The sequence below is a fragment of the Rhipicephalus sanguineus genome, chromosome 8, assembly GCF_013339695.2.
Source record: "Rhipicephalus sanguineus isolate Rsan-2018 chromosome 8, BIME_Rsan_1.4, whole genome shotgun sequence".
Classification (NCBI taxonomy): domain Eukaryota; kingdom Metazoa; phylum Arthropoda; class Arachnida; order Ixodida; family Ixodidae; genus Rhipicephalus; species Rhipicephalus sanguineus.
The window spans coordinates 122,211,227-122,235,817 of NC_051183.1; the positions used below are offsets into that span (position 1 = coordinate 122,211,227).

A 24,591-nucleotide genomic window follows, 5' to 3' on the forward strand; every position below is an offset into this window, starting at 1 on the left:
ACACCTTTGCGGTGATCCGGAATTGCGTAAATGGTAATACGTTTACGGACAAGGCAGAACTCCACACCGGTGTTCGGACCACCGTTCGGTGGCTTCTTACAGAAGTTTTTGTAGTTTGCTAGGAACTCGCTAGCTGGTCGGGAAGCAGAGAAGTGACTCCCATCAATTACAAAAGCGACAAGCAAAAGGCTGACAGCACAGTGTGCAAACAGCTCTCATGTTAAGCAGCTAAATTAGCCCCTATAAATTTATTCCAAATGAAACAGATACACATTGAGCAAGAAATACAAAACCTTTGGGTACTAACGCATATTTCATTCAAATGAAACAAAGCGCGTCGCTGTTAAGAAATTTTCAAGCAAACATTTCTGTGCATACGCGTTTTCTGCTACATTTACAGATCTATTATAACAAATGTGCTAAAGTATCGAATGTATCATTTGAAAGGTATCGTATCGGATACAGTAATTGCGGCCGTGTCTTGTACCTCTATCTTAAATACTTCTTGACCGAGTATCTTGTATCGTATTGCGATACAATTTGAAAGTATCTTTGCCCAGCCCTGATACGAGCTTAGGACATCGCAAATGCTGCACTTCTCCATTGAATTTTTTTGAATTCTGCAAATATTTTGTCGCGTCTTAGCTATGCCTACAATAAAGTCAAATATTCGAATTGTGTTTATTCACAACAAGGTTGTGAGGATGACCAGGCAAAAAAGCTGCATTGAGCAGCTTGAATATTCCAGTGTTTCCAGATTTCTAGGCAGCCTATGACGTACAATCATTTCGGACAAACTTGAGCTTCGAATTGGATCCGGTTGTACATGTGGCGAAATATTTTTGTGAGGCCAAACCACGCAATATTCCTCGCAGACGCTGTTTTCTATAGACAACACTCATGGCTTCGTGAGCGTTCGAGACTTCGAAGGAGAAGAAGGTGGCAAATTCCAAGAACCACGGATTTGAAGATACGACAAACCACGTCCTGCTCTACGTCTACACGTCAGGCACCACGGGTCTGCCTAAAGCAGTCGAGGTCAGCGTGTTCGCGTTCAATACGTCTGTTGAGTTGTGCAGGTGAGAACCCCAGCGATGCTTATGACGGCGCGTCAGCCGTAGTGGCACCTACTGTCGTGGGCAATTTACTTCGTTGTAAGCAATGCCTTGGGTTAATGGAAGTGTTGCAAATGATCCGTCATCTGTTTACAACAGTTAACAAAAAAAAAGTCCCAGGGTCTCTTATGGATTCGCCTAAGATCACTCGAAGGCGAAAGCCATCTTGTTTTAGATGCGAAGCAACTTTTACGCTGGGCTTTGTCCGTAGTTCCATTAGCGACAGTCCGCTTTCTAAAACCTACCATAGCCATCTGTAACATATTGAGCGCGCGCTCGCGCCAAGGGGAAGACTTCTTCGTCTTTTTCTTCGACCGCCTTGATGATCATACGTGCAGAGTGCGCGCTCGCGCCAAGGAGGTCTTCGTCTTGTTCTTCGACGGCCTTGATGATGATACGTGCAGAGCACTTTAGGGGCCCGGGCTGCCGTATGCTGTCGTAGCTTGGCGTAACGCAGACAAAACCACGTGTGCTGGCACGCGCTAGCGCGTTCGGGCCTGTGTAAGGGGCTGGGTAAGACGCTGTGGCCTCTCCGCCTTACACACTCTCTCGGCATTCACGTGATGGCGTCGGCGAACGAGATTCTGCAGACGCGCGATGAACCCACGTGCCGTGCTCTATAAAGAGTTCGGAACGAGTAACAGCAACAGCAACTACAGCAACCACATGCAAGGACACGTTAACATCGGGCAAGGTGCCCGTGATGAACGGAACTTTAGGTCGACCCATGCGCTCCTTCGCATCCCCACATGGTTCCCTTTAGTGGGAGATGGTTATTTAAATTTTTTCTTTGCATTAGATTGCAACGATCATCCCCCTCCCCCGCCCGAAAGTTTTCTGCACCGAACGTCGTTTTGTACGGCCTCTGGGATCGCCCCACCTTTGACGAAGAGACGACGCTATGTGATGACGTCTCAAATTCTGGCTACTCGTGACGTCGTGCTGACGTCATATGGTGACGTAATCCCATGATGATGATTTTTTTTTCATCACTCGTGTTGAGGCCGCCACCGCCGACGGTCGATTTCCACGTTTTATAAGGCATCTAAGGCTTTGGCTTTAAAAAGATTACCAAGCGTTCGCGAACCCGTCTGCGTGCGCTTCACTAAGTGCCCGTGTATCGTGGCACATTTTTACACACCTGGTTTAATATAGTTACTGTTGTCACTGTTACTGTTGCTAGTGTCGTCATCATCAGTTACATTTTAATGTATTCTCGCTATAGCTTGCAGTAGTCTCGCAGTGACCTTTTGATATCGTGCCATATTACGTAGTTATATTTGCCTGTACATGAGAGATTAATTCTGAAGTATCCTTGTTCCAGGTTGTCATCATTTAGTGTTTTCCATTTACTAATGTCTTTTGGACCCTTTAACAATTTTTGGGCCCCTAAAAGTGCGAGAATATAAAGAAAAAAAAAGGACGCCTGGTAAGCCATGGTAGTCCAAGACAAAATTGTGGATGGCGGTGCCCCCATGAACATCCCAAGCCAACTTTCATGCTACCATAGATTTAACGGTGTCCGCTAAGGCCAACACAATTACTTGTTGAGAAAGAAAAAGGAATTACGATGTGTGCTAAGAAAGCCAGGCACTGAACATAGCATATTTCAGGAAATATTAGTGAGCATATGCGGACAAAATGCCAAAGATTACTTTCAAATTCGTCAAGTCACACTAACATTCAGGAGCAGATATTGAGATACCAAACTCAAGAATGAAGCTCTCACCACCATTATATCTTCCAATAACAAACACATAATAGCGATGTTGACGACAGTAGTGTTCTCAAAGAAACAAAAATCCCAGTTTCACCACAAGGTCGAAGCACTGAATGCGAAGCAGCAAATTGTAATGTTATGAGTAAGGCTGGCAGCTGACTCTTTTGGATTCTATCTCGCGTAATTCTACAAAACGCTGGTGTAAGAAAATACGGCCAATTCAGGGAGAGCAGTGGACTTCGCACAGTGTCTTCACGTTGAGAGCGCATCACGTAAACGCGTATACGATCTGTCCGCTGATGCCTGCCGAGATAGCGCGCGCGCCAGCAATCGCGACCGCGCTTTTAGAATCAAAAGTTCACAGTTGCTGTTCGAACGACATTCCCTCCCCGTCCGCGTCCTTTCGTGTTCCTTCAAGACGGGCAGGGCATTTCCTCTATGCTTGAGCAGCATTAGACGGCAGGCCTCGCACGCGGTGATGTTGTCGCATGCGCCCACAGAGCGACGGAAAAGGGTCGACTCGTTTGATCTCTGGTTCGGCCCCCGCTCGCGCGCTATTACCTGCGGATAGAACATATGGTGCGCGGGGGGATGTTATCGATATAGACTTTATATGGTACACGACGTCGACGGCGACGGCAAAACACGTTGAGAGTGTCCATATAATTGTTATCGCAATAAAGGTCACAGTTTCACCGCAAGGGCAAAGCAGTCAATGTGATATCAACATATTGGAATGTTATACAGCAGCTAACGGCTTTAGCATCCGACGTGGCATAACTCAGCAAAACACTGGTGTAAGGAAACGCGGCCGCTGCAGCGAGGGAAACGGCCTTCGTGCTGTCTATCGCTGTAACTCAAACAGCAGTGAGAACAGAATAAGTACAAATTTATGAGCAGTCTGCTCAGCCCTGTCAAGGTACGATAACTGATGCTATCTCGATAGTGGGCTTGTGGGCGACCAGCTGCTGCTATATGGCAATCTGATCTTTTATCGAGGCGACTTGTCATTTCCGGTTGGCACATTCCATTGCTGCCTGGATACGAACGCATGACAGTCGTTGTTGAGTGTAGCAACTGAAGTATGGGGGTGCTAAGCACGTGGATGCAGGTCCTCGGCATGGAGGAAGGAAACAGTTAGGAGGGAGCATTGCGCAATGCGAAAGAAAGAAAGAAAGAAAGAAAGAAAGAAAGAAAGAAAGAAAGAAAGAAAGAAAGAAAGAAAGAAAGAAAGAAAGAAAGAAAGAAAGAAAGAAAGAAAGAAAGAAAGAAAGAAAGAAAGAAAGAAAGAAAGAAAGAAAGAAAGAAAGAAAGAAAGTCAGGCACGCAGGCGTAAAATTTCGCTTGCCCCCCTTTTCCCCGTAGGGCAAGGGCTTTTGAATTTTTGTCAATACTCAGACAGTTTAAGAAAGAGACGCTCTTTAATAGAAATACAGAGATTTTTGCCGGCGTACCCCGGCAATAAAGACGTAAAACAGCGTGTGCTTACCTTACGTGGGTATATCCCGCAGGGCAGGCGAGTTTTACAACGAAGACGATGTCGTCCTCGGATGGAACCCAGTGACGCACACATCGGGATTTCTGCTGTCCATGGCTGCCTTCATCTGTGGTGCCATGGTGGTGCCCTCGCAATGGAGATTGTCCCCCAAGGACTTCGTCGAAATTGTCAACGAACATAAGGTAATGCGTTTCAGTAAAACTTGTTGCTGGGCGAGCTCGTTCATACTTGGAAGATAAACAGGTATGCGTTCATTGTACGCAAGGACACTGTAAGCTGACCATGTTTTTAACAGCCGAGCTGTTTAACCTTTTCGTTGCGCCGGTAAGTGCGAACAGAAATCAGGAACCGGCACGCGCTCGCTTCGTACTCTTCATCTTCTGCTTCGCTCCCACAACACGTGCGCCGGTTTGTCCCGTCGTGGAATGTAATAGCAGTGATGGGTGAGTCTGTTACGCGACTAAAATCACGTAACATCATCCAACAGCTAGTCACGGAACTAAAAACACGCCACATCACGTAACGACTACTCACGTGACTAAAAATCCCGTATCATCATGTAACTACTAGTCACGTGACTAAACATCACGTAACATTACGTAGCATCTAGTCACTGACTTAAATCATGTAACATCACATAACAACTAGTCACGTGACTAAACATCCCTAACATCAACCAACAACTAGTCATATGAGTAAACATCGTGCAACATCACGCAAGAACTAGTTGCGTGACTATTACGTAACATGAACTAACAACTAGTGACGTGACTGAAATCACATAACGTCCAGTTCAAAAATCACGTAACATCACGTAACATCTAGCCACGTCACTAAAATGACGTAACATCTAGTCACGCGAATAAAACGCAACAACTAGTTGCGTGACTATAACGTAACATGAACTAACAACTAGTGACGTGACTGAAATCACATAGCGTCTAGTTCAAAAATCACGTAATATCACGTAACATCTAGCCACGTCACTAAAATGACGTAACATCTAGTCACGTGAATAAAATCACGTAACGTTGACTCACATGACTAAAATCGCGTAACAACTAGTCACGCGACTAAAATCAAGTAGCATCACGTAACACTTAGTCAAGTGACATGTTCCCGCCAAAACACATAACAGCTAGTCAAGCGACTATAATCACACCACGTAACAGCTGGTCACGTGACATGTTCCCGCCAGAACCACGTAACATGTGTGTAGGGTGGGGAACCAACCGAAACTAGAGAAGAATAGCCAAGTGAAGCCATACTTAGTACTACTAGACAAAACTTAACATCTCTAGAAAAAGCTTGGAGTTACTAGCAAAAACTACGAAGAAGCTAGGTCGAACACTAGCTCCGTTGTTGGTTCCAGCTTTGCACCACTAGTGCAAACTGCGCACATTTTAACGCGAGGGCGTTAAAGCTCGTTTCGAAGAAATTCCGGTGTCGGCGTCGGTGACGGTCCTATCTGTTGTGAGCCAAAAATTATCATGTTGTCCTTGACCGAAAAATCGAGAAAGATGCAAATAGGTGTACCCCAGGGATCAATTTTCGGCTCGCTCCTATTTTTGACATTTGTTAACGATCTGCCGAATTATTTAGACAGGTATAATTGCAAGTGTTTTCTGTACGCCGACGATACGACGATCGTAACTTCTGTCTCTAACCCCACGAAGCTTTTAGATAAATTAACCTACACTGCGCACAAGCTTGAAGACTGGTGTCTTAAGAATTATATAAGTATAAACCCTGTAAAGTCTCAGTTCGTAGTTTTTCATTCTCCTCATAAACTAATGACATCTGACTTACACATACGGATAACCAATGTGGAAATTAAACAAGTAAGTTCTGCGAAGTTCGTTGGAGTCATTCTTGATTCCACTCTAAAATTTTACACCCACGTGGATTCGGTGGTTTAAAAAAATGTCTTCGACATAAGGGCATTAATTAAATCTCGTTCAAGCTTCAGCATTAATACACTTCTCTCACTTTATTACGCCTTCATCCATACACATATGAAATATTGTATTACCACTTGGGGAAATACTTATTACGCTCACATATCTCGTTTGGTTAGAATCCAGAAACGAGCGCTGAAAATCATAACCTTTACATCTCCCCCGTTCATCATCCAAGCCCCTATTTCTAAAATTGAGTGTACTGCCTGTTGTTTCACATACAAAGCTAGTCTGATGGCCTTGCTGCATAAAATCATCACCCGCCAAGTTTCTGTTGAGGCCTTTCCAATTCATCAATTCATTAATAAGAATACGACCAGGTTTGCTCTGTCAAATAATTTTCTGCTACCGAAAGTCGCTACGAATTATGGAAAGCAAACTGCTTGTTTCAGCGCAATTTCCATTTGGAACACTTAAAACCGTGATTTAAAAACGCTATCACTGAACCATTTTCGATCATCATTGGAAACATACTTGCTCTCTTCACTTTAAATATTGTGCCATTCCGCTTTTGCATTGCCTTTATTGATGTTTCGCCGAGTGTTTTATACTGTTTTTGAACATACCTGCTTTCATCGCATTAATTCGTCTATCAATTGGTTATTGTCTTGCCCATATATAATTTATTATATTTGTGAATGTATATTAAATTTATTCCCTGTGCTTACTAATTTTTTGTCCAATTCTGATAGGAGGCCCTCCCACAGTTTTTACTTTCGGGCCTCCTTCTGAAAATGTTGCACCTCAATATATATATTGTATTCTGCAATTCTTTTTAATAAACTTGAGACTTGAAACTTAAAATAAATAATAAAAACCTTCGGTTCGAGTGAGAATCGAACCCATGCCGCTTGCGTGAAAAGCAGGTGTTCTACCACAGAGCCACGATATTGCTTGTAAGTCCTACCAAAAAAAAAAGAAAAAACACTATATGAATGGCATGTAGTGGAAGGAGTCTCCTTAACGCATGTAATATTGCGTGGCACAACCGTACAATCACGCCAGACGTCAATACATGTGAATTGCGCATTGAGTGGGTGTTTTAAAGGCCCACCCATTACAAAGCGCTCAGTCATATTTAATCATCTTCATCACCAAAAGCGTCAACAAAGTGAACAGCTGCGTAGGTCCGCGTGTTGCCTTACGGACGCGTAGTTGGCCCTTCGCTCATTCGCAAAAGGAATAATGATGGCGTAGTTGGCACTGAACAACTGTACTTGCAGTAGGCATTCTAGCACACTTTGAAACAGGCAGTGTTACGCGCACAATCGTTCGTTTCCTTACGGCACGGTTGAGGCAAGCACCGAAAACCAAAGAGAGGCTAGCAATTAGCGAGTTTTATTATCAGAAAACAGCAAACGCAAGTATTTATCGTTAGCGCGAGCGTTGCGTGCTCTAAACTGCGCGTGCGCAGAACGTAAACGTAGCCCGAGCTCTTACGTACGTACGCTATTTCCGGAATATAGCGGTCAACGCTAACGCACGCAAGGGCTTCCGTACGTAGGACAAGATGGCGACGCCTGTTCAAGCGAGAGCCGTCCACTTGGAGCCTTTCGAGTCGTCGGCCTGCATTGTTAAACTCATTTATTCGCAAATAACGCTCGTATGTGATTTAAATTTGAGTAATGATGCTTCGCGAGCCGTATACTGCCGATGAAACAGCTCCGTTTTCGAGAACCACTGTGTATTAGCGATGCAGAAGACTTAACAAGGTTCGTTTACAATGTACGCTAATGTTTGCTGAACCCGCGCAGAGATGGCGACGCTGTCTTCATTCGGGGCTTTACATTCGCCTGTTTCTAAGATACGGCCAATACGGAAGTCAAGCAGAGATCTGTCACGGTTCGCATCCCTTATGACATTTTTCGCGGCAGTGCACGAATCTGCGGTCGGCGATAACGGAGGCGCAGCAACGGTGACTTTGGATGAGCTCAACGTAGTTCGACGTAGTAACGCACTTGTGGATTCTACAGTGCATTTAGTGTTTCCATGTATAGATGGCGCCGTATGTGATTGCGTTAGCGTTAGGGGGAATGCGTTCCACTGTGCTAAAAGACCACCAATTGGCACGCAGCGCGTTCTGTCTTAGCGTTAGCGTTGAAACGCACGCTAACGCTAACGTAAGCGTTTTCCGCTATTCTGATGCGCACGGGGCCCGATTACGCTATCGCGTACTACTCTTGAAGGCGAAGCTCAAGCGTCCTTCAGTTTTATTTTTCTTACTGTGTCCTTGTGCATTATTTGCGCATTCCAATTTGCCTTTCAAATAATGTAGTTGCATGATGTTTATGCTCTTTGTCGGCACTCTGATTAAGCAGGACGAACTCTTTCAACTTCAATTTATTCTGTTATTCCGATTGTACAGGGTGTTTCAGTTAACTAGCAACAGGTATTAAAAAAAACATAGGCGCTATGTGTCTCGAATCGGCTCAGTATTGTTCTGAGCCATATAGAACACGTCAGGATATTTTTTTGGATTGCTCAACTAACTTTTTAAATAGCAACTCTAGCCAAAAATCTTCATTGCAAAGGTTGAAGCGCTTGTTCACAAACATCGGATTTTTTTATTTATGCCAAGATAACTCCCCTGTCTAATTTTTTTCTTCCGGCCTTTCTTTTTAAGCGCGCGAAATTTTAAAAAATAATACGTAACTGCCGCCTAACGCGCGGGGCTTTTAGTGTCCTCAAATGTAAGTAGAAGAAATTACCAAAGGCTGCTCCGCGCACAGAGGTCGATTGAACAAGCTATCGGTGACTGCGATGTAAGTTAGGAGATGGTAGGGGCGTACCGTTAAAAAAAGAAATCATCGACAAAAAAGAGGCCGCCACATGCGAGTGAATCTTTTATCTCCGTCTTTCAGCATTCTCACCCTCTCCCATTCTATCGTGTTCATTCCTTGGTGCGAAAAGAAGACAAACATAAGCTGCTTCGCATCTAAAAGAGAAAAATGGCCTACGCTGCATCAAATGCTGCCTATGGTCTCGCATGGCATTTGCCTGTGGCTGCCGCTTTTTCGTTGGATAATATTAGGGGCGAAGCACCTTAGGGTCTCGGTTTCTCGGCGGTGCATCGTCGCCCGCTGTCGCCGCATGCATAGTCGTGACCTATTTGCTTGCTTGCATCGTCCTATCCTGCCCATTTGCTTGAGCGCAAGAGAGGGCGCCCCCGCCTCAGCGCTCGCCGTGTGACGAGAGAGAGCGAACGGCGCGCGTTGACTATGGAAACGCTCTTTCTTCAATGAACGCTGAACTACCAGCTCGTGAGGAACGAGAACACGCCCTCACCCGCGAGAGACAACGCCGACGCAGGCAGAGTCTGCTAGCGAGTTTCTTGAAAACACCGACTGCTCGCGCTGCACAACCGTTCACCGGCCACCCCGTATATATAGGCACTGGATCTTGAACTGCAATGTAGTGCCGCTGGAAGATTTCTATTTTGCGTAGTTGAACAATAAAGATTCGCAGCGTGCACATTAACTAAAAGCGGACTGCAGGTCCCTCTTTCTAATCTTTCTTCTGTCTCTCATTGTCCATTAGCAGTGATTTTGCTGTAGGAAACACCGGCGCACACTGCATGCTTCGCCCCTCCACAGGTTTCACGTTAGTGGAGCTGAAATACCCTTCCCAAAATTTTCATTATGTCCTTTTTTTTTCTTAGAACGATATGCCCCATTTGTCGCTTAACGTCCATGCTACGGGAACCATCGTTAAAAGCGCAACACGATGTTTTTGGTGTAGTGAAAGAGCAATTTACTAATACGGGAAAAATCGTTTTTCTCTTTAATGTCCCTTTGATAGCATTAAAAGCGTCGCGCGTTAGGCAGCAGACACGTGAATTTTTTCTTAATTCGCGCGATTTAAAGAAAGGCGGGAAAAAATGAACCAGGGGAGTTATCTTAGCATATAGTTTAAAAAATTCGATGTTTCTAAACAAGCTCTAAAACTTTCACATTGAACATTTTTCGCTAGTTTTACTATTTAAATAGTTCATTAAGCAATTTTTTTTATTATCGAGCTTGGCGGATTGAAAAAAATATCCTGACGTGTTCTATATGGCTCAGAACAATACCGAGCCAATTCGAGACGCGTAGCGCCTATGTTGATTTTTTTAACACTTGGTGGTAGTTAGCTGAGACACCCTGTATGCTTCTGTGCTCTGCAAATCGCGTGACAGAAACATTGCACCGGAAAAAAATTGCCGGAGGTTTAACTCTTGTAAACTCAGCTTTCACGAGCAAAAGGTATATTTGGCTTGATTACGCAATGACTATGCACAGTGGAGGCGGCTGCGGTTGTTTCGATCTTGGGAGTTTTCCGCGCTAGGTAAGCTGCTAATCTGTCCTCCCATTGCTCCGGTGTTTCAGCAGGCAACTTTGCCTTTGCTTGAGATTTCGTGGCCTGCCGTCTAGCTTTACCTTCAGGATTCATCCTGTCGCTTGTGCTGAAACGCACGCACAGACGACCCAGACGGCACGCCATTCCTGGCGACACTGAGGACCAAGCGCCGGCGAACCGGCGGTTAGACCATCGCCTAGTCACGTGGTACCGCAGCGGCGAGGCTTCGAGCGCGCGCAGCTGCAACGCCTCTCCGCAGCGGATCACGTGGCGTAACTTGGAGCGAGAGAGACGCAGGGACGGAAGAGCAGCAGCTGCGGCTGCAGCGTCCGAACTGACCGAGAGCCAAGAGCGTTCTCCTATTTAATAACGATGGTGTAGCGCAAAGAGGCATAACAAAGGCACCGAAACCCAAAACAAAGGCGCTACTTACAACTTCAATAGAAAGTTGACGAGAAACGGAATATATACTGCTGCAAACGCGCAAGCGAGCAAGTGACATCCGGCAGGCTGCAGGGGGAGCAGAGAACACAAATCGACTTAAATTACCGAAAAAAAAGTATGTTCCACCACAAACAGGAATTCTGCTCCACTTGCGCGGTCACATGCGCGCCTGCGCATTTGGAGCAGTATATATTTTGTTTCTCGTGAATTTTAAAGTTGTATGTAGCCCCTGTGTTGTTTCCGTGCCTTTGTTTTGTGTCTTTGCGCTACACTGTGGTTATTAGCGAGCACCAACAAGCCCAAGAATAAGTCGTTCTGCAGAATATTTCTCCTATTTCTCTGGCTGGCACCTCTAGCCATGCGGCTCTTCTTTACCAATCCCGGCCGGAAGCGTCTCGCGCTGCGCTTGCGCTCCCGCGCCTCAAGGTCATGGCGACGTGATGAATAACCTTGAAAGACGGGAAGTTATAAAGCTTTCGCTCGAAAACAAGTTCCACAAGCACCCTTAACAACTCACTCGATGCGTGCCGGCAGGCTAATGCCAATTCCTCATTCAATTATGCTAAAGATGGTGGGCTCACATATCCGTCGCGAACCTTGCGATATATTCGTCGCCAAAACTTGCGATAACTTTCTCCCCAATTATTTTGTGCGTGGTCTGATTGCAATTGCGACCCGACTCACCTAATCCGTCACTTTTGTGATCAAGTGACACTTTAACAAAAATATCATATGTAAGCCAAAGCCTGCCCGCCGGTTGGCATTGATGCCAACCAACTGAGGCTTACTAGATTCCGCACGATCACGAAACTCCCCCGTATAACTTATACAAAAACTTTACTGGAGGCCTAGGTTTTTTTTTACTGGATCTTCCCAGCTAAACATATTCCAAGCTGTTACTCGGTATCTCAGTCTCTACGAGACATCCAGTTCTGCAATGACACAGCGAAGTCCTGGTATGTTATCTTGCTATTGATGTCTACGATGTTCCGACAACGTTTTAAAATTACCAGTACGTACAGTGAAAACGGTAGGATTGCGTGTGGCCCTATATCCCGGTCATACGCCCCCGCGCTTTGTTAATACCAAGATAGGGTTAGTACCATATGTTCTGGTGATTTCTTTAGCAAAAGCTTTGCACTGGTTATCCGATGGGCAGCCTATGCAAAATGCGCGCACGTTCACGGAACAGTGAGCTGCTACTTTGCAAAAAGCAATGATCGGGTTAATTCCTTATACGTATATACGGCCCTTTCCAATCTGAATATATTCTTGTTGCATCAAACTGCATACCTTTTAATTTATTTGTACAACTGATTGTGCTTTCCTACACTAAATTCTACAAAATGTATGGCTAGCAACGATAGCTTGAACACATCGTTCCTTATAACAACTTAGTCAACTGACGCATATTTCCAGGTGACGAGCATGTGCGCCTTTCCTACGGCAATTAGACAGCTGGTCTTTCAATTGAACGAAGGCCTGGTCCCATCGTTGAAACGAATCATGATGTGCGGCACAAGTTCTACCGAAGACCTGTACCAAAGAATACTGCAGGTGAGGTTCCGCAAACGCAAGTTCGTAAAATCGAGAAATGATTTTTTCGGCCCTTCAAAATCTAAAATTGCAACGTAGCGACACCTAAAAGTTACCCCGGCATTTATTTTTTGCTAGCCCATGCACACGCGTGTGAAATATCTGCGAAGGTGGCCCGGACATGGAGCGTCCCACATTGCCAGGACATGGAGCCTCCAACGTTTGGGCGGTGCATGTCATGAACACGGTTGCGTGAACCTATGAAAGGTTGCTGATATGCAAAGACGGCGAGTACGAATGCAGTGGTTGTGCGAGCAAGCCAATCAAGAACGTTGCGAGAAGATGATCAGTACCATCTATCTCACAAACCTTGAAATAACGAAAGTAACCACTATAAGGTTTCTGCGGGAGCACTTACAGGGACAATAAACCACCGCAGACGCTAGCAACTCACGGTACGTAACAGCGCTATACCGACTGTGTAGTCCGTTGTTCCGTACATGGGCATGACGTGCCGCCTTGTAAAGATTAAACTATAGGGTCGTAACTAGATATTTTTCCGAGATAGCGCTAGAGCGCATGCTCCAGAAAAACCCACCTATGTCGAAATTAGAAAGGAATCACCGCCTTTTTACTCATTCGCTTCAGGAAAAACTTTGTTAAATCAGGTTTGGCACCAAGTTTGTTTCCTGAAAACAACGCCGTATTCTAATGGTACCAGCCGAGATATAGAGATTTCTTGTTAGGTCGATAACTTAGTCATATCGGGTTTCGTTAGACCGGGTTTAAACTCTATGTGCACTTACAAATGTGGGTTGTTAAGACGCGTTTGTACGTGAACGCGTCCGCCGTCAATGCAAAAGAACCTTGCAGTGTGAACAAGACGAAAAAAACGCCTGTCCTGCGCGGAAGACACAGTACAGTCACAGCGTAAGCTGGAGGAGCGGCCTTACAGACCATTCATTGTAAGCTCTCTCAAGGCGCCTAGTGAAAGTGCAGTTGCCAAGTATCCTCTGCACCGTAATTAATCATTTTCCGATGTAATGAAGTACACACTACGCGCCTGTAAGGCGCTCATTGTGTGCGCCGACGTAGTTGCACACTTTGCTGATGCTGTGGATGATGATGATGATGATGATGATGATCACGATGATTATCGTTAATTATAACTGAGCCTATTGCAATTGGTGGGTAGCTTTGAACCAACCGACCACTCGTTAGTCAGTTTAGACGGTGTGATGCCTGGTGCAATAGTACCCTTCTGCCACGCAATACAAGATCTGTAACATGACTACTCGCCAGACATGACGCCCTCACACGGCTCTTTTATGCAGAAGTTTCAAGCAGTGGCGTGGCTCTGTGCAATAAAGAAAAAAACTGGCGTGGCTCTGCGGTGAAACACTTTACTTACTATCCCGCTGAATAACTGGGTTCAATTCTGGCTGCTTTCTTTTTTATTTCTCATTGTGCGTGATACTTGCGACGTACACAGGCGGTGGCAGACGGCAACGCCGACAAAATAGACTGTTCTGAGCTCACATCTTACTCTATAAAAGAAGCGAATGTTGTGTAGACTCTTTGTCAGCGGGACTGTTTAGCGTCAAAAGCTTCCAGGACCTACTCTACACAACTGTACTGTTTTACAGCCGTGTATATACTGTAGGACACATATTTAAATCATTTACGCGCGTTCGTTATCTATGTGACAAGTTGTCGAAGCTGCGGGGTACTAAAAGCGTTACGCAACAATGCTTCGCAGCGGTCGTTGGTTCGTCGTTCCATGATGGCAGACGAGACCACGACCGCATCATCAACGATAGTCCTCGTGCATTCAGAAGACCCTGATGATGTCGACAGATGTCCACACTGAATATTGAGTGGCTTCTTGTGAACGCATCAGACAGCGCAATCAGTGAAACCCCACCTTAATGGTGGCTGAACGAGCTGTCATGTCTAAAAGGCACGGCAAAGGTACAGTTCAAGAACCACAAAGAGGCGCTTGGAACTTGGGATGCCTATAAGCAAAACATCGGCGACTTGTTCGGGAACCCACCACGGTGGTTTAGTGGTTATGGTACTCGACTGTTGATCCGGAGGTCACGGGATCGAATCCCGGCCACGGTGGCCGCATTGCGATGGAGGTAATTTCATCACTCTGCTAAAATCGCTAGTGGTCGCCTTTTGTAAATGTCAAAGCGGTAATGTGCTCTTCGCAGGAAGGACTCCAACTCTCCCATTTTCCCGGACTACCTGTCCCCGCTAAATAAAAATATACCTATTTTCATTTCTTTAATTACTGCCGTAATTCATGTCTCTAGTCATCTTAAGGTCTCTGGCGCCTTACACTCTCAGCAATCACGTGATGGCGTCGGGTAACGACGTTCTTAGACGCGCGATGAACCCGCGCGGCGTGCTCCAACAGGAGTTCGGGACGAGTAACAGCAACAGAAACTACAGTGAATTCATGGTGTGCTCCACATGCAAGGGCGCGTTAACATCGGGCAAGGTGCCCTTGATGAACGAAACTTTAAGTCGACCCATGCGCTCCTTCGCATCCCTACATGGTTCCCTTTAGTGGGAGATGGTGAAATTTTTTTTGTGCTACGCGCGCCTTGTCTTTTTTTTTTTTTTTGCGCCGCACCACATCTATGTTGCAGGGAGCTTCAACGGGCCTAAGGAGCTTCGCTCCTAAGAAATCGGGACCAGGGCTTCGAACCTCCGACCCCTCGCTCCGTGGCGCGATGCGCTTTTAAACGGCATCGCCCCGCCGTGTGGCCGTGTTTCGTCGCGCCGCATGCATGGATATAGAAGCCAGAGGGCGTCCGTACTTTGGCTTTCCTTGCGGCACGTTTTAGGTGTTCACCGAGAAGCGAAGTGAGGCTAGCGATTGGGAAGGCGATACGAACACGGTCCAATCGCGTTCTACTCTTGAAAGCGAAGCTCAAGCGTCCTCCAATTTTTTCTAAGCTTGTAACCAAGTATAGACAGCGTGCACTTTTTTCGCAACAATCACGCTTTCACATTGTGCGCAGGTGTTTCAACTCGAGAGCCTAAGGAATGGGTACGGCATGTCTGAGGCCTTTCGGGTTTCTTACCGTCACACCGGCGAACACCATTGGATATCGTAGCGCAGGTCTCGCATTGCCGTTGGTCGAGTATAAGGTATGGCATAATTATTCATTTATCGTGGATCTTGTATAGAAATAGTAATGCCCGGGAGATATAGGACATTATCGCCAGGGCTTATCAAGTATTCAAGGTACTATCGTGAGCAATATGAGCTGGAAAGCCGAATTCATAATTATTCAGCCATTACTTGTAATTTACCGATGTGAATGTTACCTAATCGCCAGAGACACCAGGCGGCCTTACCCGCCAGGAGCAGGTGGTGTTGCGGAGACTTCGTGTGGGGGCGGCACTACTCACGCCGTCGGTCACATATGCCTGGCCACAACATCTCCATGAGCCATTTCGGGATACTTGCGCATACTGTACAACTGAAGCGTCCGCGGTTACCTTCAAGCACTTATTGTGGACATGGCCTAGCCTGAACCAAACACTACGGCGCTACCTGAGAACAGTGGGCCTTCATCCGACGAGACCATTGGACTATGATTTGTGGCTCTATGGGCTCCACCATAGAGCACTGTTGATCTATATAGCGGAAACCGGCCTGCATGTATATATTTAACTCATTATGCCGTTGGGCAAACTTTCGAAATTAAAAAAAAAACCTTTCCGCTTGAGGATTTAGCGTCATGAACCCTTGCGCTTGCCAACAGCGTATAGCCGGTATGACCTTTAAAAGGTAGTATTGGTGTTCCAGTTCACATTGCTCACGACCACCGTGCTCACGACTATACATGTATGTTAATAGAAAGTGTACAACCATGGTATTTTGCCATTTCTAACATATGGGGCAGAAACATGGAGAAAATTCACAGGGTCCTTTATGCATTCCCCTAAGACGACTCGAAGGCGAAAGCCATCCTCTTTTTCTTCACCGTCGATATATTTATCCGGCCCCGCCACCCACCGAAAGCTTTCCGCACCTGACCTGGTTTTGCTCTGCCTCCGGGATTGCCCAACCTTTGACCAATCGATGATATCATGTGATGACGGCATCATGTGATGTCACGTGATGTGCCATCACAGTGACGTCATGGTGACATCATGATGACGTCACCAATTTGCGATCTGTGACGTCATCCCATGATTATTTTTTGCATCACTCGTGTTGACGTCCTCCGACGCGGGACGCCGGTCAATTTTCGCGTTTGATGACGCGTCTAAGGCTTCGGCCTTCACAGAGTGTTTGTGAATTGGGGTTCCAAGACACTGGGTTCCCAAGCTGCGTTGGATCGGCTGCTCTTGCGTTCGGAGAATCAGCAGAATTTGAGAATTGGGTCAAACGCAGGCTGCGTTGGGTCGAATGCGTGGGGCGCCACATGTGGCGAAGTTAGAATTATGCGAGACGCAAGCCATACTGCGTCGTGGCCCGCGCCGCGTCTGCGTCGTCTTGCTTACGACCCAAGACGCCTTGGGATAGCGCAAGAGCCCAAGAGTGGCTTCGGTCTGCGCATGCGCCCTGGCGGCTCCCAAATTTCTTGGGTCCCCATGCTCCTTGGGGCCCCATTTCTCAAACTCTATAATAACAAACTCGAGAAGCGAAGGACTACACAGCACGCTATGGAACGAACAGGCGTGACTCTAAGAGATAAGAGGACAACAGAATGGATTACAGAACAAACAGGGGTAGCCGATATCTTGGTAGACATTAAAGGGGTGCTGACACCTTTTTTCGAAGGCGAGTTTACTCCGCCATACAAATCTCCTGTATGCAGAGACGGCTCTGAGCAAGTGTGAAGCTCAGCAAATGCTGATAAGATATTTTATTTTCCATGGCGCACCTACCGACATCGACACTAGCTTGACGTCATGCTTCGGTACCAATGCTGATGACCTCAAGCAGCAGTCTGGCCAGTTGTGATGACGTTAGTTGCCAAAACTTCCAAGATGACCGCTTGTGCGTCACCAAAACATTCAAAATGGCCGCTTGTGCGTCACCAACGAAGCCACGGTGCGGAGCGGCCGTGGAAATGTCATTATATATATTGTACGAGCACGTGACGAGAAACTCATACCGTGTTGTGACGTCAGGGTACAGTAGGAACCGAAACTAGCTTTTAAAAACATACTGTAATTACTTTTTCAGGGCGCAATCGCGCTTAGCACTACCTTTTCTAGGCTCTTGAGGGCTTGACCTTTCATTGACGCAAAAAAAAACGACAACTGAAAATATTCGTATCAGTACCCCCTTAAGAGCAAAAACATCGACCTGGGCAGGTCACGTCATGAGAAGGACAGATAACAGGTGGTCAATGAGAATGGATATCAGGATATGGGAAGCGTGGCCGAGGACGGCCAAAGGTCAGGTGGAGCGATGGAATTAAGGAATTTGGGACCCTCAAATGGAATCAGCTCGCGTAGGACAGGTCGGCTTGGACATCATTGGGAGAGGCCTTCGTCCTGCGAATGGAGATAAGACAGGCTGATGATAATGATGTATGTTGGCAGATATTCTAGATATTCTTTCGGTATCTTGTATTTGTATCACGATACCTTGGGCCGGTGAGTTATCAGTATCTGTATGTCCGATACATCGTACGGACTACCGCGAATCTTAAGCTACAACATACACCTTCGGCCTGAGACAGCGAGGTTCTGTAGCAATTTCTGGTGCTTCAAGTTGAATACAAAAAAGAAAAAGCATTTTACGCTAGTACTTTTTTACCAGCAAGATCAGCGAGTGACGCTCCTTGCTATCTTCCAGACAGCCCTGTCTAGCACTGGTGCGAGTTGTCCGATGACCCTGCTGAAATTTTTTGGAAAAATGCATACAAAAGGGATGGAAAGGGTTACGGTAAGGGTTGTGTATGATAAAGTGAACATTAAGGCATGTCGTAAAATAAACTTGCAGTCATAATTAGCAGGAATTACAATAAACAGCAATCACACAGCTGAAATCGTTGCGGCGCCTGGCGGACCACATCTCAACCACGACCATCCTTCTACTTGGCTTCGGCAGCGCGCGAAATACAAAGTGCGCCACTACGGTCAACACGTCCATAAGGATCAACGCGTCAACTGAGAAGAAAAACACGATGGCTCATAATTAACCGCAAGTTTACCAACGCAGTCAGTGCCACTTTCAGATCCCTAAGTATTGCATTTGGGTCGTTTTACATTTTCTGCTACAGATATTGTCTTTCGGCAGATCATCGACAACGCTAGCAGTCGACAGCTAGGTCCCGGAGAAGTGGGCGAAATAACTTTCCGATCATCACACGTCATGAGAGGCTACTACAAAAGACCGGATGCAACTGCCCAAGTACTCAACGAGCAAGGATGGTTCAGCAGCGGTAAGTTACAAAGCCGACGAAGAATGCAGTTATAAAGACATTGTGGCGAGTATATGCAAGAATGTCCAGCAGTGAGGTCAGCGTATCGCTAGCTTATACTCGCTGACTGCTTCGCATGAAATCGATTCCCGCAATGCATGGGATATGCCGGAATATTTTAATATTATGTAGGGTCTGAAGTGCCGAAACCACGATATGTTAACGAGGCACGCCGTGTTGGAGGGCTCCGGAAATTTCGACCGTCTGGTGTTCTTTAACGTGAACTGACATCGCAAATTATACGGGTCCCTAAGATTCCGCCTCCGTGAAGATGCGATCGACCGCCGCGGCCGGGATCGAACCCGTGACATTCAAGTCAACGGCCCAGGACGCTGACCACTGTACCACCGCGGCGAGCAACCAGAATATTTTGCAGTTCTATGTCAGCGTTTGTGGTGTCTTGACTTCCCTCTTGTGTCTGTGCTTGCACGGCCGGTCTTTTATCATGAATACGTACCGACTAGCTCAGCTCTCTGTTATTCTAGGCAGGCTATTTTAAACACCTTAATCATACTATCTGGGCCTTTACGTAACCAAAGCGACTCAGGCTATTAGAGACGCTGTAGAGGAGGGCTTCGTATAATTCGAACTACCTGAGGTCCTCTAATGTGCATTGAAAACGCATGGTACACGGGCCTCTAGCATTTCACCTCCATCGAAATGCGACTGCCACGGCCGCGATCGAATCCGATTTTGAACACACAAAATATCATGCCTTTAGGGCACGGTGTAAGAATATACTCAGGTGATGACACTCTTCCCCCAACGCATGGGAAACCGCAATCCACGCGCGTCCAGATAATGTTCGGATGATTTGCAGTTTCATCGGCGCCGTCTTGGAGGGCGCTACGAAAAGCGGGGCAGTCGTCTCCATAGCAACGTGCATGCTGCTGATAACGTGCATTTTTTTGTGCCATTTTGTTGATAATGTGCATCCGCTCAAGCGGCGTCGAGGGGCGAAATCGAGAGAGCAACAGGAGAGGCACGGCGAGCGCGGCGCACTCCGCCTCAAGCCACTAGATGGCGCACCGTTCAACGGACCGACGACCGAACATTTTCTGGCCGCTTAGGCGCGCGCAGTGTCCACACCTGAATATTCTTACACCGTGCTTTAGGGTAACTCTATGTCGCAATAAAAAAAAAGAACACCTTGAGAGTCATAACGAACTGTCTTTGGCCTTTGACATCTGAAATATCACGCACAACGTCGTTAGGGTGCCGAAGAGAGTTCTGAAATTTGTTGAAATTTGTTAAGTGTTGGTGATTGGACGAGTTAGTTTGTCATGTGGTTACGTCATCACATAACATGATGTTCTTTCGTTTGGCCGGCTCGGCTGTTTTTTTTATCATTTTCCGCATTGCGCTATGCCAGTTCAAGTTCGGAAATGTGTAACTCAAAGTGCTAATACTTCCCATTAATTGTCACGCAGGTGACGCCGGATACTACGACAGCTCCGGTAACTTATACGTAGTGGAGCGCATCAAGGACATGATCAAGTGCATGGATCAGCAGGTAGCTCCCGCAGAAATAGAGACTATCCTGAACCAGCACCCAATGGTTCTCGAGGCCGCAGTCGTGGGCATCGATCATACGGAGCTTGGAGAAGCGCCAACTGCCACGGCCGGTCTGGAGGCGCGCGCTCGCTCCTTCCTTTACGGCCTGCGCACGGGGGGCTGTTGCTACCTATGGCCGCAATTTCGTGGGGGCGCTCCGAGCCAACTGCTCCTAGGGTGCCTCAATGACCGCGCGCTCCCCCTCCGTGGAGGGTGGTGCCTTTCTTTGCGGGGGTGAATGCCGCCTCCGCGAGTACGGCTGCCATATTTGAGCCCACTCCACTTCCCCGGAGGCCGTTGCACGTGCGAGGTGCCGCGTTCGCACGCTCCCAGTTTTCTACGGACCGCAAAACTGGCAAGATGCCTGGTTGCTGCGTGCCACTGTGCACAAACCACGCAAGAAATGGCTGGAGGATGTTTTCATTCCCTAGAGACTCTAAAAGAAGGCTCCTCTGGACGGTGAAGATAAAGCGGGACAAACGGCATCCTGCAAACTCTTCGCGTATATGCAGTGTACGTAGTCATTATTTGAACAATTGCGATTACTTCTGATTATGCCTGTCGTTGCGGGTATAAACCTAATACGTGTGATATAAGTTGAGTTAATGTTCTTAGACAGAATGCAGCCTAGCATGCTGCTGTGAATATTTTAAATTCGTCATGCAGAGTGACGGAACATATATGGCATGTGGCGGATGATCATTCTCATAACTGACAAGTGTGGATAGGCATTTTGTATTTCTGTGTCGAGGCTATTGGGGAAATCCGACGGGCATTTTAAATATGTGAAAGCGAGTGTTGTAGCAGCGCTTGGAATTTATGCAATAATACACGGCTCCTTGTGATCTGTTTGCTTAGAGCCCACAAGTTCTTGATTATTTTTTCTAATGATCAATGCAGCAAACGTGTGGAAGTTAATTGCGTCAGAACGTGCGAGTAGTTTCCTAAAATACTTTTTTATGTTCTAAGCCTGTTTGACGATGTCAAGAAGCAGTTACTCGCACTTGTGAGTTATGTTGTTTCTCTGCTGTTTTTATTCCGGATTTACAAGGTTAGTGCATTACTGTACAGTGTAAGCTGTTTCCCTTACGTGCCAACCATTCTTTAGGAGCTGAACAGATGTGCGATTCTTTAATATCGCTGAAACATTGCCAGAGCTTGTCTATATATCTCATGAAACGTCTTATTTCTCTCCGTTTGTACTGCATATATACTGGACGCCTGCGTAAATATTTGTTTGTGCAGGCTCATTTTGAAGACAACTGCTATGAAAACCACCGCGCAGTCGGGAGGAAGCTGCTAAAGCGAAACGCTGTCCAACCATTTTTCGTTCAGACGTAAGCTGCGTTATATTCTTTAATATAGGTGGAAATCCAGAAAACGGCAGGAAGGGGAATATGGAAGCTTGCGATGAAAAAATCCGTAAACATGGAGTGGGTGCTCGAGCCGTTGTTTCGACAAGTGGACTTGTCTTCTTCGAGGCTGGAACTGATTTCCTTAGCGCTCCTGTGTATATGATTCGTGCCCTCTCTCCACAAGGGAGAAGGGGAGGTAAACTGCGAAAGTGGTGGTGGTGGGGGGGCGGGGAGCCGCCGTGACGCAAAAGGAAAGGGGGATACCATGGAAAAAAAAACAAGGAAAACGTGGGGGGGGGGGGGGGTATTGGGGGTATACGTTTCGCTGAATAGCAATTGCCAGAGGAGTGAGTGAGTGAACAACTTTATTGAACGATCCGGCAAACCATTGTTAAGTGGCATGTGCTTCCTCTGGCAACCATTCCCCTCTCCTTTTTCGATTGCCAGAGGAAGCACTTAAGGTTAACAGCGCGAAAAAAAGACACGGCGGACAGGAAAAAGACGAGACACGCGCTGTTAACCTTAAGTATGCACAACCAACTAGCCCAGTCAGCCACTTTATTAAGAGGAAGCACATGCCACTTGGTAGGTCAGAAATTCCTAGAAGGACTTAACTCTCGTTGGTTTTCATTGTGTATGTACCATATCGAATGGATTCGAGAGCCTCCTTAGAAACGTTAATACCTGCTGGCTGGAATGTATTGAACATGTGAATAAGGTATGACTGTATATTTTATCTCTCTTGGGGACCGGAAGTTTGAAGTATGTAAAGTTTGAGATCATCGAAGTTGTGACCTGCGACATTAAAATGCTGTGCCACTGCTTTGGGTAACTTCTTCGTCATGTCCGCGCGATGTCCATTTAATCTGACATTAACAGGCTGTCCCGTTTCGCCAATGTACCGCTTATGAGAATATGAACATTCAATCATGTAGATAACATTTGAACTAGTGCAGGTAAAACTAGATTTTATATGATGGACGTAATCACGTTCGGTGCTTTTAACTGTAACGTCATCTTGAAGCTGTTTACACGTCTGACATCTTGGACGAGAACAATGTGTTATGTGGCAAATGTGATCTGTCTCACTGTCATATCTCGTCTTACGTGCCAGCTTACGTGCAAACTATGCATCTGCATTGGGTATCAAAAAAACAGTGAGAAATTCCATACCGCGGCACCGTTTCTTTCCTTTTTTTTGTCTGTGGATTTGACCACTTTCAAGAGCCCACACATTGCGCCCTCAAGGAGCAAAAGATTTCATTAATTCACCTTATCATCCTCCTGGTTTCATTCTTCCTCGCAGGTTGCGCCGGGCGAGATAAGCACTATCTGTACGAGACAGCCTGCGAAGTTTCAATACGAGGTAGCAAAACGCGACGGGAGGAGTGGGCTCAAATATGGCATACCGCCGTAGCAGACGACGCGGTTGTCCCCACCCTAGGAGAGGGCGCGCGCATCGAGGCACCCTAACTGCTCCCTAACTCACTCCCGGCCGTTGCGGAGGCTAGCGCGCGCAGGGAGTGCTCGGCTTCCGACTTACCGTGGCGCTTTCTGAAGTTACTCTATATGATATTCATGGTACCAATGCGATAGAAACATGGTAGCAAGTATAAATGATGACTCTGGTAAATTCCGCTTTACAGAAGTGGTGGCGCAGGCCCCTCATAAGCCCGCTTCTGTTGCTCGGCAAAGCATCGACGCGGTTAAACACAGCCTTGTTTTTTTTTTTAGGTTTCTGTAACTTCGAAAATAAATAAAAGGATGAACATTGCGTTTGGTTGAGGAAACGGTTTAATCATGGTTTAGGAAATGTTTATTTCAAATGTATGTGCCGGCCGTCGCTGTACTTGAAAATAACAAAATTGCACATTTTTTGTTGGAGGCATCTTAATTCGTGCTTTAATATTGAAACAAATACTTCAAAAAAGTGAAAGTCACTGCATAATGGGGAAGGCCACGCTGCAGACGAAGAGGAAACATAAAAGACTTTCAGAGAATCCTTTCAATGGGAAACAGAATGTTTTCCTTGGTACTACAACAATATGCGCATGGAGAACTGAAAAAAAAATCACTGCTGGTAAAACACTGTAGTGACGATCACAGTTTAAAGGAGTCAAGTCTGTCACAGCCTGATATGCTTCCGCGAGGGCTTGTGAATAAAACCGGAAGGCCTGTCATTCTGACCTGTTAACTTTTTTGTGTAGTTAATAAGAAGAATCCGGAGAAACTTCTCAGAAATAATATGAGCCAACACTCTCGCGTGACTCTTGTCCCCACCTTCCGGACAGTCCAGAAGTGGCGAATCTTCAAGGTATGGCTCAACAGTCAATTGCGGAGTCTCGAGGATTTTCGTTCGAGGAAGATATTTGACTGCTTTCTCGAAGAACGTCACAATTGTGTCCAGCATTGATAGTAACTCCGGCTTTGGGTAGTGTAGATCATAGGCTTCTTGCTGACGGAGAAGATGATACAAAGGACTGCTCGTTTTGTTTGTCGTCACTAGCATGGCGCATGATTCGCAACCGACATCAGTGATGAGTTTGGCAATGTAACCACCTACATACACCAAGCCTGAATAGGCAACAGAGTTCGGTGGTTTGCGAGGAGGTTCT

At 46.4% G+C, this 24,591-nt stretch overlaps 1 pseudogene; it reads left to right on the top strand.

Annotated features, from left to right (window-relative positions):
* LOC119403479 (luciferin 4-monooxygenase-like) overlaps positions 1-24,591 on the top strand; it is a 45,628-nt pseudogene that overhangs the window by 16,496 nt on the left and 4,541 nt on the right.